The sequence below is a fragment of the Spinacia oleracea genome, chromosome 6 (assembly GCF_020520425.1).
Source record: "Spinacia oleracea cultivar Varoflay chromosome 6, BTI_SOV_V1, whole genome shotgun sequence".
Lineage (NCBI taxonomy): Eukaryota > Viridiplantae > Streptophyta > Magnoliopsida > Caryophyllales > Amaranthaceae > Spinacia > Spinacia oleracea.
Window position 1 is genome coordinate 88,064,298 of NC_079492.1, and position 10,636 is coordinate 88,074,933.

A 10,636-nucleotide genomic window follows, 5' to 3' on the forward strand; every position below is an offset into this window, starting at 1 on the left:
AATCGTAATATGCAGCGATTGCTAACATTATCCGAATAGACTTTAGCATTGCAACTGGTGAAAAGGTTTCATCGTAATCCACACCGTGGACTTTCCTGTAACCTTTTGCAACCAATCTAGCTTTGAAAACTTCAAGTTTCCTATCCTTGTCCTTTTTCAGTTTGAAAACCCATTTGCTTCCAATGGCTTGGTAGCCATCTGGCAAATCGACCAAATCCCATACTTGGTTTTCAGACATGGAGTCTAATTCAGATTGCATGGCTTCTTGCCATTTCTTGGAGCTAGGGCTCGTCATTGCTTGTTTGTAAGTCGCAGGTTCATCACTTTCAAGTAATAGAACGTCATAGCTCTCGTTCGTCAAAATACCTAGGTACCTTTCCGGTTGAGATCTATATCTTTGCGATCTACGCGGGGTAACATTTCTAGTTTGACCATGATTCTCACCAGATTCTTCTAAAGATCTCTGAGTTTCATCCTGAATGTCATCTTGAGCATTCTCTAGAGTTTGTTGTTCGACTCGAATTTCTTCGAGGTCTACTTTTCTCCCACTTGTCATTTTGGAAATGTGATCTTTCTCCAAAAAGACACCATCTCGAGAAACAAATACCTTGTTCTCAGATGTATTGTAGAAGTAATACCCCTTTGTTTCCTTTGGATAGCCCACAAGGATACATTTGTCAGATTTTGGATGAAGTTTGTCTGAAATTAATCGTTTGACGTATACTTCACATCCCCTAATCTTAAGAAAAGACACATTTGGAGGCTTTCCAAACCATAATTCGTATGGAGTCTTTTCGACAGCTTTAGACGGAGCTCTATTTATAGTGAGTGCAGCTGTATTTAGTGCATGTCCCCAAAATTCTAATGGAAGTTTGGCCTGACCCATCATTGACCTGACCATGTCTACCAAGGTTCTGTTCCTCCGTTCCGACACACCGTTCCATTGTGGTGTTCCAGGAGGAGTCAATTCTGATAGAATTCCACATTCTTTCAGATGGTCATCAAATTCATAGCTCAGATATTCACCGCCTCTATCAGACCGCAGTGCCTTAATCTTCTTGCCTAATTGATTCTCTACTTCACACTGAAATTCCTTGAATTTGTCAAAGGATTCAGACTTATGCTTCATTAGGTAAACATAACCATATCTACTGAAGTCATCAGTGAAAGTGATAAAGTAGCTGAAACTACCTCTAGCATTTGTACTCATTGGTCCACATACATCTGTATGGATTAAACCCAATAGTTCATTTGCTCTTTCTCCAACTTTAGAGAAAGGTTGCTTTGTCATTTTGCCAAGTAAACATGATTCGCATTTACCATAATCCTCTAAGTCAAATGGTTCTAGAATTCCTTCCTTTTGAAGTCTTTCTAAGCGTTTCAAGTTTATATGGTCTAATCGACAATGCCACAGATAGGTGAGATCTGAATCATCCTTTTTGGCCTTTTTGGTATTTATGTTATATACTTGTTTGTCGTGATCTAATAAAGTCCATTGACTAATCTAGCAGATCCATAAAACATCTCTTTAAAATAAAACGAACAACTATTGTCTTTTATTAAAAAGGAAAATCCCTTAGCATCTAAGCAAGAAACTGAAATGATGTTTTTGGTAAGACTTGGAACATGGAAACACTCTTCCAGTTCCAAAACTAGCCCGGAGGGCAACGACAAATAGTAAGTTCCTACAGCTAATGCAGCAATCCGTGCTCCATTTCCCACTCGTAGGTCGACTTCACCCTTGCTTAACTTTCTACTTCTTCTTAGTCCCTGTGGATTGGAACATAAGTGTGAGCCGCAACCTGTATCTAATACCCAAGAAGTTGAATTAGCAAGTATACAGTCTATAACGAAAATACCTGAAGATGGAACGACTGTTCCGTTCTTCTGATCTTCCTTTAGCTTCAAGCAATCTCTCTTCCAATGCCCCTTCTTCTTGCAGTAGAAGCATTCGGATTCAGAAGTGGGTTGACTGACCTTCCTCTTTACAGATTTGGCGCCAGTTTGCTTAGTTGGGCTGGCCTTGTTGCCACCTTTCTTAGCATTCCTCTTCTTTCCAGATTTCTTGAACTTGCCCCCACGCACCATAAGCACATCCTGCTTATCACTTTTGAGCGTCTTTTCAGCGGTCTTCAGCATACCGTGAAGCTCAGTGAGTGTTTTGTCCAGACTATTCATACTGTAGTTCAGTTTGAACTGATCATACCCGCTATGAAGAGAATGGAGGATGGTGTCTATAGCCATTTCCTGAGAAAATTGCTGATCCAGCCGACTCATATTCTCAATGAGTCCAATCATTTTGAGAACATGTGGACTTACGGGCTCGCCTTTCTTAAGCTTGGTCTCAAGAATTTGCCTATGAGTCTCGAATCTTTCGACTCGAGCCAGATCTTGGAACATGTTCTTCAACTCACTGATGATTGTGAAAGCATCTGAGTTGATGAACGTTTTCTGTAGATCCGCACTCATGGTGGCGAGCATTAGACATTTCACATCCTTGTTGGCATCAATCCAACGATTGAGGGCTGCCTGAGTGACCCCGTCGCCTGCGGCTTCGGGCATCGCCTCTTCTAGGACATACTCCTTTTCTTCCTGCATAAGAACTATTTGTAAGTTCCTTTGCCAGTCAAGGAAGTTCTTCCCGTTCAACTTCTCCTTTTCGAGAATTGATCGAATGTTGAATGAATTGTTGTTTGCCATACTTAAAACTACAATTGAAAAGAATAAACAAATAAATAACCATTCACAGTTTCTCTTAATAAACTTAAATTCTAGCATACATGCATAATTCAATGTTTATTAAGCATTTTATTCAAGTTATGTGTTCCGGCAGGTGTGAATAAAATGATTCCAAGATCCTAAAATCATTGAAGAACTAAGCACAGTTTGTCGACTTAATTCTAAAACATCTTAGGTAAGCAAAAGCCTTTTGCTAATAGTCTAGAAACTATTCTTGGTTGATAGGTACGTCTAAGAACTTATTAGGTAAACCTATCGATTTTGCCACGACATAAAAGGACTCCTTACTTATATCTTTGAGTTTCACCAAAACTAACATGTACTCACAATTATTTGTGTACCTTGCCCCTTTAGGACCAATAAGTAACACCTCGCTGAGCGAAAACTATTACTAGATTGATGTAAAGGATATCCAAGCAAGTGTATATTTTGGCATGGCACCTTTTAACTCAATTTTTAAGTTTAGAACTTAAGGCTCTTACTATGTTGGTTAGATTTTAAGTGAACTAAAATCCTTAATCATGCAACATAATCAAGCTTTTGATCTCATGCATTTTAAGACATATTTAAAACCAATAAATAACTTAAAACATGCATAAGATAAATGTAATCTAGTATGGCCCGACTTCATCTTGAAGTTTTAACTTCAAAGTCCGTCTTGAAAATCTCCGTGGGAGGCACCATTTTCTTCAAATAGGATAAGCTATAATTAAAACTAATTACAACTATTTGATGGTACGCAGACCATATTTGAATTGAAAAACAACTTTGGTACTTTAGACCAATTACATTCAAATTAATGGCACGCAGACCATATTTTCTATCATATTTGGGCCATACTAGTCACTTCATAACCTGCAAAACAGTACATATACAATATATACCATTCACCCATTCATTATCATGAATGGCCCACATAGCTGGTTAGTAAAACACATTATGCATCACGTAAACATTTGCAGCAATTAATCAAGGGCACCAATAATCTACCAATTATTCAGTCCTTATTAATTCTAATCAAGTTGTTTTAACCTTAAGGATTTGTAGACCTAATCAAGAGTTTATGACTAAAAGGGCTCCCACTTAAACCAATAAATTCATATGCTTTACTAATTTTAAACATAAAAATGTATTTCTAGTCTAACCGGAAACATACAAATTTAATTAAAATTTAAAGCTCATATAAATTTATAATTGAATCCAAAAAGTTTAATTTAATTTCAGTCGTATTTAAATTAATTCATGATTTTAATTTTAGTAAAATAATTAGAATAAATAAAATTTATTATAATTACAATATTCAAAATTAAAATCCAAGAAAATAATTTAAATTATTAATTTTAAAATTAATTAAAATTACGTAAACTGAAAATTTCAAATTAAAATTTCAAAACGATCTAATCGCAACGCAACAACCCCACGCAACGTACGCCCATGGGCCACACGCACACAGCCATCGCTGGCCATGTGCGCGCAGCCCATGCGCTGCGTCGCATTGCTGCTGCTGCTCTCCTTCGCAAGACATCACGCGAGCTGGTGCTCGCTGCGCGCGCGCCAGCGCTCGATGCACGCGAGCCATCGCTCGCCGCTGCGCGCGCTCGCCAGCGCTCGATCCTGCGAGCCATCGCTCGCTGCGAGAGGCATCGACGCTGGGCGTAGCACTCGTGGTACGCGAGCTTGCGCTCGCTGCGCGCGAGGCTTCGCACACTGCCCACACGCGACTGCTATGCCTTGCTTTCGCCCTCGCCCATTCGTCCATTGCTCACAGCCTACGACACAAGGCAGGGCTGCTGCCTTGTGCTCGTGCACCATGGCCTTGCTCATTGCATTCGTGCCGCATGGGCGACGAGCTCCCTTGCTCGTCGTCACATGCCCGCACTATACAACACCCCTTAAGGGTAACACGTAGCGTCCATTTCTTTGTGCGTGCAAGTTATATGAGCGAATCGCATAAAATTTTAAAAAATTATATTTAAAATTAATGACAAATTAAATAATATTAATTTCATAATTTTAGGGCGAAAAATCGAAAATTTATTATTCAATTGATTTCCGATTAACATGGATTCAAGTCTAGGTCATAAAAATTTAAAATTTAACATAAATTTACAATTTTTATGGTGGTTTTTAATCATAGGTATCTAATTAAATTATAATTAATTATGAAAATCAAATTAATTCTAAATTATTCTAATTTTCAACAAATTAATCATAATTACAAATTAGATTGCATAATTAACAAGGCTAGGCATTCAAACTTGTTAAACATATACAGTAGGTCAATCAAAAATTCAAGATTTATCAACAAGAATCGCAAATATTTAATTTAACATCTTAAATTTACGAAATTTTGCATTCGAAAAACTAAAACCTCCGAAAAGTCATAGTTAGGCTTCGAATTTGAGAATTCTGGGTTCGGCAGAAAAATACTAATTTTGTCAAAATTTTAGAATGCCTTTTACATGCGGAATCGACACAAAAATCACTCGATTTGGATGAGTAACGAAGAAACTGCCGAAAAACTGCGTACGTATAATTAAATAAACGCAATTTGCAATTAATTAACAATTGCGAAAATTAATCACCCCTTTTAATTCTTGCAAATTTGTAATATTTAACCATGTTCAAGCAATTTAGATTATGAAAATAATAAGAGGCTCGTGATACCACTGTTAGGTTATGATACATATGACAATTCATAAATCATGCGGGAAAACCATTAAGCCAGGAATACATATTATTTACACATAATCATTTAGCATAGTTTAGATGCATACTCTTTGTTGCGTGCCTTCCCTAGCTGCGCCCGAACCGAACAAGAACAAGTCTTTAGGACTCCAAGTGTCGTCCCTCCGTAGATAGTCCACAGCACGTCCGGATCCGCCTTAAGATTGACCAACTAGAATCGCCCTTAAGGTACTATTATTTTCGGCACTTTATAGGCAATTGTGTAATTGAATTTTGCTCTCAAAACTCACTTTGAATACTTGAATGCTCGATGTAAATATGTGACCCTAGGCACTTATTTATAGAGTTTATGGAAAGGAATTATAATCCTATTAGAATACAAATCTATTTAATTATAATCCTACTAGGACTCTAATTAAACAAACTTTATCTATTAGTATTAGATTTAATCATATTACGAATCCCGGTAGCCTTAGGATTCGAGTAGCACACGAGTGGCGCACAAGCACCGCACACCCGCACGCAGGCCTTGCGGCCCATGCCGAGCGCACAGCGCAATGCCCACTGTCGCAGCCTTGTCCGCGCGCGCGCCTTAGCTTCTGCTGGGCCTGGCTTTTGCCCTGGGCCTGGTCGTATGCTTTGGCGTGTGGTTGTTGCGCTTGGCTTGCTGGGCGATGGCCCGGCTTCGTGCTGGGCCTTCGTCTGGCAGGCCTCGTCCGATGCTAATTCGTACGATACGCTTCCGATTAAATTCTCGATTCCGAAATTCATTTCCGATACGAACAATATTTAATATTTCTGATTCCGGATTTAATTTTCTTTTCGAAAAAATATTTAATATTTCCGTTTGCGGAATTATTTTCCGATTTCGATAATATTTCCGATTCTGACAATATTTCCGTTTCCAACAATATTTCCGATTCCGGCAATATTTCCATTTCCAATAATATTTTCCGATACGTACCATGTTTCCGTTTCCGGCAACATCTACGACTTGGATAATATTTATATTTCCGATACGATCCATATTTCCATTTCCGGCAATATCATCGTTTCCGGAGTATTCATTTCTTGCCTGTGACGATCTCAGCTCCCACTGAAACCAAGATCCGTCGATTCCGAATACCCATAGATGGAGTATTTAATGCCATTAAATACTTGATCCGTTTACGTACTATTTGTGTGACCCTACGGGTTCAGTCAAGAGTAAGTTGTGGATTTAATATCATTAATTCCACTTGAACTGAAGCGGCCTCTAGCTAGGCATTCAGCTCACTTGATCTCACTGAATTATTAACTTGTTAATTAATACTGAACCGCATTTATTAGACTTAACATTGAATGCATACTTGGATCAAGGGCATTATTTCCTTCAGGGATATCATTATTTGGAGTACTTCATCGTGCTGAATCGTTCAGGTGCTCGAACAAGTGTAGCACCTTCGGCGTGGGTTTGCACGGCTTATTACTTCGTTCGATGCGATGGTTCATAGGTGTTTCTTTCTTATTTTTGTATCTGGGCAAAACATGGCTAGTAGAAAGATTCAGCGCCCAGGCTGGGGCGTTAAAGATATCGGAGCCCAGCTCTGGGCGTTGAAAATGATTTCTGGGCAGAACTTTGACAGTATTTTTTTCTTTCGCTTTTTTTTGGAACGATGTAGACTGTGTAACGGGCGCTTTATAGGGCGAGCGTTATGTGCAGTGGTTTGATCGGAGTTTTGGTGACTCGCGATTTTCAGTTACCCTTGTTAGTGGGGTGACTTTATATATTCTAAGTAGTGCTTAGAATTTGTGAGGGGTTGTAGCCATTCTAAGGTTTGTTTTTCATAATTTAAAGCTTAGGATTGTGCCCCTATGATGTATGTATAGCATTAGCGTCGAGAATTTGCGATAAAATCGTCCTTTCGAGCATTTTTAGAGTGTTTTTCTCAAGCCCCCAATTGTAGCTACGGGATTGGCGTGGTGCTATAATGCTTTGCATACGTCTTTATGCATTCATGGTGACAGGGATCATGAATAGTTTGAACCAGACTCGTTTAGTGCGAGGTACATTCGAGTAGTGACCTGCTACTTCTCTTGTAAATGTCGTATTATGCGACATCGCCATGGTCAAGGTAGTAACATGTGGAAATGTGCCTTGACCAAAAGTTAGGTGCCTTTCTTTACCCATAATCATATTTGGAAATCTTTTGACTCGCTTGCAAAATTGAGATAAACGCATACTTAGCTTAAACCAACGACACTTTATTATGTTCGAAAAAGTCTTTGAAAATTATTTAAAATCCGAGTCCTATTGTGTACAATCCGAGGTGTCCTAAGTAGGTTGACTTATAGAAGGGTTCGTACAGGATTACACGAGTGAATCAGAATACTGTTACGATTTTTGGAATGATGTCTAAGGATTTGCTGGAAGCCAGGGTGCAGGCGTCAAGATATACTTGTGCCCGTTTGGCATATGCTTTAGGCTTTTAAGGCCATCTTTTCCAGAATTGCGAGAATATAAACCGTTTTCAAATTGACTTAGATTTACTTGGTGTATGTCTGCACAAAAGGTCAAGGTATACTTAGTTCTTTCCCTAGCTCTTTCATTTCAATTTTTTTTAGCCCCCAGTTGCTATTATGTCTTCCCTTTAATGATACTTTTAGATTTCGATTTTAGATGCCCGTGTCATAAGTCTGAGTAGGGTGAGCCTTGGTTAAGTGCCAAGTCCTATTCACAATGTCTGATTTTTTTCAAAGGAGATTAGCAAGCATTCGAATTACCATGAACGGGTGCCCTGAGTTCGAAGGAAAGATGGGGCGATGCCGTAGAACCATTCTCTTTATTGCAAGCTTATTGCCTTTACTACTTGTTGGCGATCATGACTGTGTCTAGTGGTGAAAGAAGGTCTTTTAAGCGAACGACTATGTCTAGTGGTTAAAGAAAGTCTTTAAGTGAGTTAGTTTGCTTTTAGGGAGGGTCAAGTCGAGTACTTTAGAGGTCATGGACGCTTGCGCTAGCCCCCCATTCAATTGAGGCAAAGCGATCTTTTGAGTCTTGGCTAAGTGCCTAGGAGTGTGAGAGCTCCTTCTGGCAAGGGTACGTGCCCTTATTTTTTTTCGATGTGTGCTCATTAATTTTGGCATCTTGATGACTTGGATTCTTCCTTTGACCTAAATTTTTCTTTCGACTTGGATTGCAAGTAATTAAATTTCAATAAGGGACTTCTATTTTTTATTCTTGTTTTTCTATAGGCTTTAATATTTTTGCAAATTGGTTGGACCGAATCATGGATTGCCTACGTATCCGCCTTAAATAGATTTAATTTGGAATCAGGTCTTGCGTAGTCCTTAGCCTAGAAAATGGTTTCTTAGAATGCCGAATTTAAATAGTATGTTCTGAGGTGGAAACATATTATTTGAAACGGTAGAATAAGTGAAGTTTATTATTATTTTAATCTACTGCTTTGCCGTAAGCCAAAAATTTGTTTTATATATTTTTTGAGTACATGTATTTTTTGGTGGTACGTATATCTGAATACGTGTTGTACCCCTCCAAGTGTTCGTTATTTTTCCGTGCATGTGCGGATAAAATGACGAGCACTTCTGGACAAAATTTGGCGAGCAGAGAGATTCAGCGCCTAGGCTGGGGCGCTAAAGATTTCGGCGCCCAGCTGTGGGCGCTGAAAATTATTTTTGGGCGGATCTTTTTTGTGCGCTAGATGCTTCTTTTCCTTTTTAGACTAACTTTAGAGGCGCTTTGCAAAGTTTGCTTTTGTATTATTTACATTTTTTGTACTTTTCATTTGTCTTTTTTTTTTTTTTATATTCGTGACTCAAGACGGTTTGAAAGGCGGGTTGAATGAGATAGGATAATTTGTATAGGTATTGGTCAAGCATGAGGATTATATTAGCTAGGGCTCACAATTTGCAGCCTCGAACTAGTGTCGTGAGTTGAAATTAACCAAGGTCAATGAGTAGTATGGGGACGGCTTAAGGGTATATCAACAGTATGTATCCACACAAGTTATATGGTCATTATGCTAATGGTGGTGTAAGAACAGGTTTTGGGCTTTGGAAATAATGGGTATGACGCACGTGTCAATGGCCGTGCGTGGTTTGCGGTTGACAACAAGTTCAAGAACAAGAGTCGAGGTAATGGTTTCTTGGGTTATGGAAATGAGAACATGGATGGGTTAGATGAGCTGAACAGGGACCCCAGAGCGAATGCGTCTAAGAACATAAGGATTGGAAAGGGTAGACATCGTAGAATTTTATGATTTGGATTGGTTGACTCAATTCTCTTCCTTCGTTTACTTGGGTAAATTTCGTACTTTGGGAGGTACGGGCTAAGTATTTTATGGCTCGCTCTTTTCGCTCTCCCTTTTCTCTTTCTATTTTTTCTTTTTGCTTGGGATTTCTCCCCAACATAAATCCTTCAATCAATTTGGGCTAAAGGGTAGATGGTTGTGGTCTTTGAGTCACGAGGCGAGACTGAGTGAGCCTCGTTTGGTGGGCCTATAGTGGACCTTTTAATTTTCGTAGGCCTAGGGTTGACCTTTTAAATTGTCTTACTTTGCAAGCGTATTTAGTCGTTTCTTAAAATGTGCAAATAGCGTAGATTCAAAATGTTGCTTTTACCTTATTGAAATTTAACGAAAGAATTACATCGAAAATAATTTTTTGTTTCTTTTCAGATTCCGGTTTTACGGGATTTAATTGGAAGTTGTGATTTAGACTCAAACTTTCATTAATCTTTCTGATTATAACCCGTGTATGAATACAAGGAGGTGGCCTAGACTCAAAATAATGACATGGCGTAAGCCTATAATACTTGACCAAGCGACTCTCAGACTTAGGCTAATTGGACCATAACTTTCGTTGGTTGACACTTTAGATTTTAACCCTTGGGTGTTCACTTGTCATGCGCCATTTTGCTTAATGTTGGCAAGGTAGTTAGTTGGGGAGATCGAATTTTTATTTTTGCAAGACTAGAATCATTAGTGCGGCTTCTCTCTTAGCGTGTATTGCTTTACCCCAATGGTAGCCTTACGGCATGCCGATTTGGGTATTTTCATGGTTTGTCATGTTGTATTTATGGAAAATCTTTTAGTCCGTACTTAGGGGTATTTCAAGGAGCGAGTGGCTCAAGAGGACTATGATAGTCGTGACCCAATGTGATCATAAGCCTTGAGGCCATTAATTTTGTGCTAATGGTATTGACACCTTA